The following is an 8,167-nucleotide window of genomic DNA, read 5'->3' as shown; positions in this document are numbered from 1 at the left end:
AGCTTTTAAAATTATTTTATTATTATAGCCAATAAGCTTTATTACATTTATTTTATTACTGGCCAGTGAGCTTTATTTTTATTTTTATTATATTTTATTTTATTGTTATTAGCCAGTGAGCTGTTTTTTGTTGGTTTTTTTAATTTTACGGTTATTAGCCAGTGAGCTGGGGTTTTTTATTTTTTTTATTTTTTTTACCATTATTAGCCAGTGAGCTGTTTCTTGTTGTTTTTTTTAATTTTGTCGATCTTAGCCAGTGAGCTGTTGCGATTTATGTGAGGAGGCCTGGAGGGCAGGACAGGGGAGAGCTTCAGAGAGGACTGGGGCCGGGCCCAGCGGGCACTTGTTTCCACACGTGGGCGCAGAGCCTCCGCAGGGCTGGCTGTGAGAGCTGCCTCCCTCCTGGGGGCCAAAGATTTCTGTGCCCAGCAGGGGCAGAACAAGGAGCTGGGAACAGGGTGGTGTCTCCTCGGAGGACAGTGCCTGCCAAAGATGGGGGGCCCCCCCAGGCCTCGCCTCCAGCCCCAGCCCCGAACCGGGGTTGCTCTCCTGCCTTCCCTGTGGAAGGGAGCGGGGCTGCGCGCGCTGGGCTGTGGAAGCCAGCAAGGGGACGCAGCGTTTGCTGTGGACACTTCTCTCCACCGCCCGGGCAGGGTCTGGGCTGCCCCTTCCCACGGTCCCGGCACCTGGCCGAGAGGACCTGTGGCAGGAGAGGCAGAGGAAACAAAGGGTGCACGGTTTCTCCCACCAAAGCAGTGCGCACCCTTGCGCCCGGCCCTAAGGCCGGGGAACTGGCTGGTCTTAGGAGGCAGCATTATTCCAAAGCTTCACTTTTCCAAAAAATTCGATGAATATTTATTGAACGCTTACCATGTGCCAGGCCTTGTTCTAAAGGCTTCACGTTTTTAAATTAGAGAAGTTCTTGGTTTACAGAAAAGTCAGGTAGAAAACAGAGTTTCTCTACCAGCCTCCCCCCACAGGGTTTCCCTATTATTTTTGCATTGGTGTGGTACCTTTGTTCAACTGAGGACACAGCATAGTGATAAGGACCCAAGGCTTCACTTGTAAGTGCTTCTGGGACAGGGGAGGGCAGGCGCCGCTCGGACCCACGGCGGGCCAGGCAGGCCGGCAGGAAGAGCGAGGGCGGCAAGGCCAGGCGCCGGCTGCGTCCCAAGGCCCAGGGAAGTTACGCTGACTCTCCACTGAGTCTAAGACGTGTGCAATAGCATTATGTGAAAAAAAAAAGAAATTAACTGAAATGTGGCAAAGACACGAAGTGAGCCCATGTCGGAAACGTGGCTCTTAGGCGTGCTCCAGTCAGGGTTGCCACAAACCTTCAAGCTGTGAAAAATGCAACCTGTGCACAGCACAATACAGTGCGCGCAGTAGCACGAGGTATGCTTGGCACTAAAGGATCGAGGGCGAGCGCCCACCGGGCACCTCCTCCGCCCGCAGCCCGCTGCCCACCTCCCGCCTGCAGCCGTGGCGGGACCGAGGCAGCCAGGGGCGGGGCGGGGCCAGACGGGTCTTGGAGCCTGGCGCCTGCGCACTGCGGACTCTGAGGCCGACTTGCCCTTAGCAGAGTGGGCGGGGCCACCCGGGCATCCGGGTCCCTCGCCCCGCCCCGTCCATGAATGAGAGGCGGGCGCGCGCCCCTCCCCCCCGGCCCGCCCTCGCCGGGGCCGCCGCGCAGTCAGCGGACGCCGCCTCAGCCCCGCTGTCCGCGCCGTCGCTCCCGCCGCCGCCCGGGCCCTGGCTGACGGCCGCTGCCGGCGCGCGCGAGTAAGTGGGGCGGACCCGAGCCGGAGGCTGAGGAACCCGCGGCCCGCGCCTCAGGAACCCGCCCCGGGCGCCTGGGGACTGGGGGGGAAGGGGGCGGTGGCTGGGCCGGGGCCGCGGCGGGCGGGGGGCGGGCGGGCTCCCGCGCGGGCCGGGGTCGGCGGCGAGGAGGGGGCGCCTCCGCGGCGGGCGGGGCGCGCAGCCGTGCCTGCGCCGCGCCCACCCCCTCCGCAGCCGGCGGCGCGCGTGCCCGCTGCCAGCCTGCCTGCGCGGGGCCTGTGCGGGGGCTGCGGGGGCGCGGCGGCGCGGGGGGCCGCGGCGGCGGGGACCCGCCTTTGTTCCCGAGGCCCGCGGGGCGTGTGTGTGCGTGCATGTGTGACTTCGGGGGGGGCGGCCCTGGGAGGCCGGCGCGGGCGCCCCTCAGGGAGGCGGCGAGGAGAAGGGCGCCCGGCCCGCAGCCTCCGCCCAGCTCCTCGGGCGCCTCTTCAGACAGCCCCTCGCTTCTCGCGGGGGCCCGGGTGCGCGGTGCGCGGGGAGCGCGGCCCCAGCTTGGCGCGGCGTCAGGGGGCTCCGGGCGCGCGCGGCCGAAGTCAGTCTGTGCGCTGTGCGCGGTCGGGCCGTCTGCTGGCTGGCGTGTCACCGGGAGTGCCCCGCGCCGGGTGCGGGATGCCGCGGCGCTCGGCGGCGGCCTGCGTTCCCCGGCCTCCCGCGCTCCTGACGGGGTGGGCCGGCGGCTTCTCGGGCCCTCCGGCGCTGCTCCTCGGCGCTTGGGCAGAGGGTTTCTTTTGCCAGGGGTGAGCCCCTTGGCACGCGCCCTGGCTTTGATCTGAATTTCCCCGAGTTCTCGTGTCTGGTGTGCAGCCAGCTCGGTGGCTCCGGGAAAACACAGCGCCTCCCTGCTGTCGCGGCCCGCGTCCCCCGAGCGGGGGGTCCTGCGGGCTCGTGCGGCCGCGGGCGCGGCTGGGCTGCGCCGGCCCCGCGCTGCGCCCCGGCGACGGTGCGAGGAGCTCGCAGATGGAGACCGGCAAAGCAGGGCAGGGGACAGCCGCGCCTCCCTAGTCCGTGCTCTTTTCTTTGGCTCTTTCTTTCTTTTTAAATTAGATTATAAATTTTGGAAGTTGTTCCTTTGAGTTATATAATGATTTTCCGTTTCTTTTTTACCCTTAAAGTTTTGCAGTTAGATGGAAAATTAGCCAAACCCCATTATCGGAAAAACACCTCCATAATATATTTTTATTATGACCTTTTGATTAAAGATCACAAAGTCGTTAGGAGTCGCCTATACTGGATGTTGAGATGTTTTCTTTAAGGTTATTTTTTAGTCGCATGTATTTTAATTCCTGGTAGTTTTGAGTGCAAAAATGGAATGTAAACTAGACGGTCTTCCACAACATCTGTTGATGTATATTCCCTCTGTGTCAAACATTTGCTTTTAATTTGAGGGGGAAGATTTCCATTGGTTGGATCAGGCTCCATTATTCTTGGCAAAACTTACCTTATGTTACCATGGTTAAATTCTTTTTTTGCTAAAGTTGGTAAAAGTTAATTTTTTCAGTCAGAGAAGTTTTGGTTTTATGATGTCGGATTTAAATATATTTTTTATTTCAATGAGTTTAACTCAGGTTAGATCATTTAAAAACCAAGAGCTTCATTAACCAGTGTCACTAATATCAAAGCATCCTCAATACATTTATAACCTGCATGTTTTGGCTGTCTAAGACATTTTTTAGGAATCCCCTTGAAACAAACCATAAGGGGAACTCTTAGTAAACAAATGCATAAGCGGAATTGTAACTGAAATAGGCTTGTATTGTACCGCAGTATTGTGGAACTTTAATTTTGCAACAGTGACTTAGCTAAGTTTTTTATCAGTAAAAGGACCTAGATACAGCCTAGGCTTGTTTTTCAGCATTCTGTCAATCAAAATCTTCACCAACTCATAGATTAGCATTTCTGTAGTATGAGGAAGAAAAATTCTGAAATAACTTCTGTATCATCAAAATAGATGAAATAATGTCAAATGCTGTTTTAATATTAAATGTATTATTTATGTTGATTAGAAACACTGATTTTGATGTGTTAGTGATGATAATAACATATTGTGATACCCCTTGTTAGCTAAAACAAGGTCTGTAATGAAAATTAAAAATTTTTTCCATTGAACATTCATATCAATAATTATTTTAAGTGACAGTATTCATTTAAATGGCAGTATTCATTTGAACCATATGAACTTGCCATTTTTTAGATTAAGAAATGGTCAAATATTAGCAGTTTCATATGATTCAACTTAACAATAGTATGTTTGGAAGATATTTACACTTAGGTTCTGTGGTGCTAAGTGCTTTTTTATATGTTTGTTTTGTTTCCTTTTTATCTTTGGTAAATACCAGATAAGGACAGAGAGCGAATGTGACTTGTCTAAGGACATACCGATTCAAAATTTGCAGACTTACATGTTAAAAAAAAATTTTTTTTCTATTTGAACAAAATTAAACGTGTGCATAGAAGAAAAAAGAGTACTACCAGGCTTGTAAGGAAAAATCGTTCCCTTGCTCCAACTCTTCCCATTCCTCTTTTCCATTCTCCTGAGGCCACCACTTTCAACTCTTAGCAGGTCATTCTGGTATTTACTTTCATATTTTGTTTTGAATGCTTATGTTGCTATTTCTTGATATTTCAGCTTTAGATATTATCTGTGGACTTCTAGTTTAGAATTTGAGGACTTAACTCTCCCACACAGCTATTCCTCCATCCCCCACTCACATCTGTACTTTACAGTTCCCAGTTAAGGCAATATTCAGTATATATATGGTTATGACATCCCTATTAGTCATAAACGAGCCGTGTAAGGTACTGTTATTACATTTTCTTTTACATCATTGTTGTTTCTCATGAATTGAATAATTCCCTCCTTTGTTGGTTTTACCTTTGCTTAGTTTTCTTTGTACCAATCGCTAATTCATCCTCAAACCCTATGACAATACTCTTTCAATACATACAGGTAATCAGTCTCTTGGTTTTGCTTCTTTTTCCTTGGAGATGGTCCTCCTAGAACCTTCCCTCCCCTGCTCCAGTCAGGATTGGTTTGCTCTCTGAGTTGCTGCTCGGTCCGCATCCTGGACTTCCCTTGGCATCGTCTTGGAGACTTCTTTTTGCCTTTCTACTGTGGTGGTTCCCCTACCTCCTGGGTCTGTGCCTTCCTTAATCCTTGGAAGCTTCCTGAGAAAGGGTACGGACAAAGTTTGAAATTCCATCCTGAATTCAGAAGTTTCGTGTCTGGGAATGTTTTCATTTTACCTTCACACTTGAATGTAGTTTAGCTGGATGTTGAAGTCTAGATTGAAAATTAGTTCCCTCTTTTGAAGACACTGTTCCATTAGCTTCAGGTGTTGCTGTTGAGAAGTCTGGTGTCATTCTAATCCCCATTCTCTTGTGTAGGTCCATTTTCCCGCACTCCTGATCTTCTGCTTATCCTTGGTGTTTTGACATTTCATGCTTTGCTCATGGTTTGCTTTGATGTAGTTGTTGTTTTGTGTGGATTTTTTTTTCTTTTTATTTTACTAATGTGGCAAGTTTTATTTTCCAAAAATACCATCTAAATATATGCTCACTTACATACCCCTTATCCCACCCAAATGCTCTTCTTTTGATGGAGACGTGGGGTCTCCCCTTGAATCTAGGCAGACATGCATGATGCCCAGAAGATTTTGGGTCTTCAGCCATCCTGGTGGCTTAGGAACCTGACTGGGTGATGAAGAGCGTGCGCCTGCTGGGTGCCAGGGTCCTCCAGCACAGCAGCTTCCTTCCCATGTCTCTGTCACAGCTGTTCTGGCATTTTGAGATTAAGATATGTGTATTTTCATGGGGGGTGGGGGTAACATTTTGTTTTTCGTCATTAAATTGAATCATCACTGAAAATATCACTTAACATCAGAGAGTTTCTTCAAGCAGTGAAATGTAATCACCTCTGAATCAACATGAAGGTTATTAGCTTACATTAAGGAAAAAATCCACCTTAGAAAACATTAGTTAAGAACCCCTGCACTAGGTAGAGATTGGTGAAATGATCTACAGTTAACAGATGAGGACCCAGTAGCATTTATGAGCAGTTTGGTTGTTTGCTAAATAATTTTTCTTACTTGATAAAATACTTTATATCAGGCCAAGTCCTGTTCTTTGTTTATTGACTTGCATGAAAGAGAGGTGTCTTCTACATGTGATTCCACATTAAGTTCTCTTATTTCTGGAAATGGAACTTTTAAAACACCCAATATATCATCAACAGATGTTTTTCTTTAAGTAGTTTTAAGACCCCATTCTTTTCACTTACCAGCTATCTAGAAAAATAAATCTGTATGGGGAAAAATAGCAATACAAAGTCCACTTTGAGGGCTGCAGAGGGAGACCAACAGTAGGCTCTGTGGAGTTCAGAGAAGGGAGAGGCATGCCTGCCCGGCTTAAAGGTTCTGTGATCTTTCTGGATGGTAAATTGTTTTAGCTTATCCCTTTATTATTTCTCTTGACTTTTATTTTGAAAGTTTGTTTAATAGTCATGGGAATAATTTAGCTTTTAAGATAATAAAATTGAGAGCAATTTTTACTTTTTGAAATTGTTTCTTGAAGTAATTGACTTAACAGAGACTATATCTTCTTTTCCTGTCTCAGGGGATGGAGGCTCCTCTGATGATCTGAGCGTTTCAGACATCACTGTGGGCTGGTAAATTTAGGGTTCTAAAAGAATGCCAGATGGTGGCGAGGCACTCCACACACCCCCGCTAGTGGAGTCCAGGGAAAGCCAGCTGGCCAAGCCTCGTTTGCTCTGGAGGTGGGAACCAGACGCTTTGTTCCATGCCAGCTGGCCCAGGAGTAGCTGGCCAGTGGCCTCACTTACAGTCGCCTGCCTGGGCCCTCCCTCGGCCCTCGGGACAGCCTGATGTGGAGCTGCAGCAAGCCTGGAGCAAGGAACAGCAAGGGAAGGGAAGCCTCTTAAAGAGCATCGTGCGCGGATCTCTCTTTATGACGTGGCTCTGGGAAGGTTTAACACAACTTCAGTTTCGTGGATTCAGTAACTACCAAAATAACTACCATGAATGTTTTTATATTGTACATAACTTCTAGTTTACTTGTTTTCAAAGTCCCTGTTTTTATTTATTGACTCTTAAAGGATGTTTACCAGTTCTTTTCATCTTCTTCTAAGTTTTAGTCATTTGGATCAGTAAAATTTTTTATCTGATCAAACAACTTTTCCCTATATAGACCATAGAAGGGTTATCATGTATGTTGTATTAAAATCTGTCTCTCATTTTGTCAGATACTTATGTTTTCCTAGCTAAACAGATACAGTTCCTTACTTCCTTTAGCAAACTTAATTTGAGAACAGAAAGAAGGGCAAATACAATACTGCAAGTATAGTGAATGCTCATTTCATTTGATGACAGTGTTTTTTTTTTTACTGCCCTTGTTTATTGAAAGTCTAGACTGTCAGTGAAAGTCAGAAGTCCATGGGAATGGCAAGGCTTTGGGGGCAGACTTGGAGAAGGAGCAGGGCCCAAGCCAGCCCAGGCACCCCTGGTCCCACCCCCCAGTCCAGGTGGCACCAGCTCTTCTCAGCACCTGTGTCAGCTGCTGTTTGTCTTCCCGGCTAGCTTCACCATCTTCAGGAGGGCCAGGGTGAGATCTTCCTGGTCGGGGTGGGGGTCAGGGTGGGCCCGCGGTGAGCCCCAGGGCTAGTTGCTGGGCCACCAGGAGAGAAGGCCTAGGTCCAGCTCACTGATGGGTCTCGCCAGGGGATAGAGGAAGGCCCCTGTAAGCTGCGGGCAGGGCTTGAGCCAGCTTAGCAGCGGGGAAGGGGGCCCTTCATGTCAGCTCCCCAGCAAGCCCAGTGTAGGCCAAGGAGAGGGTGGGGGGCATGACTGGAAACCCAGTGCTTCCTGCAGGCAGGTCAGGAGCACACAACCCACACCTCTCCCACCCCAGCCTCATGGAGGGTTGCAAGGAAAGCACCAGCTAACCTGGGGCACAGCCCCGGCCCTGCGGCCACAGTCAGGGTCAGGCTGTTCCTCTCGCTCCTGGCCTACTCAACAGGGCGCCCAGCCTGAGTCCTAGACACGCCCTGATGATTTGCTCGTGACAGTATTTCTTGAATTCTGAAAATTGGTGACTTCACATCTGCAGTATAATTTATGTTGCCTTTTTTTTTTAAGTGTTCAAATTTAGAGATCAAAGTGTGACATTAAATTGTGTTGTGTTAAATTCTTTTAATTAAACCAAAAAAATCATGAACTACCTGTGTCCAATATTCTCTCCCAAATTTGAGCATATGAAGTTAGGCTTAGTGGTAGGTACCAACTTGAAATAGAATCTAGGTTATAGTATCCAAATATAC

At 49.0% G+C, this 8,167-nt stretch overlaps 1 protein-coding gene across 2 annotated transcripts in view; it reads left to right on the top strand.

Moving 5' to 3' along the window:
* Positions 1 to 1,630: 1,630 nt before the first annotated feature.
* Positions 1,631 to 8,167, top strand: part of RNF24 (ring finger protein 24) — a 74,908-nt gene continuing 68,371 nt past the window's right edge. The window contains exon 1 of one of the 2 annotated variants that reach the window (XM_004463797.5): positions 1,631 to 1,782. The gene's annotated coding sequence lies outside the window, so the exon portion shown is untranslated. The remainder of the gene's footprint in view (positions 1,783 to 8,167) is intronic. The other variant, XM_004463796.5, reaches the window with a different exon arrangement.

The sequence above is a fragment of the Dasypus novemcinctus genome, chromosome 24 (genome assembly GCF_030445035.2).
Source record: "Dasypus novemcinctus isolate mDasNov1 chromosome 24, mDasNov1.1.hap2, whole genome shotgun sequence".
Lineage (NCBI taxonomy): Eukaryota > Metazoa > Chordata > Mammalia > Cingulata > Dasypodidae > Dasypus > Dasypus novemcinctus.
The sequence above is the reverse complement of the archived record's forward strand: the minus strand, read 5'-3'. Positions and strand labels throughout refer to the sequence as shown.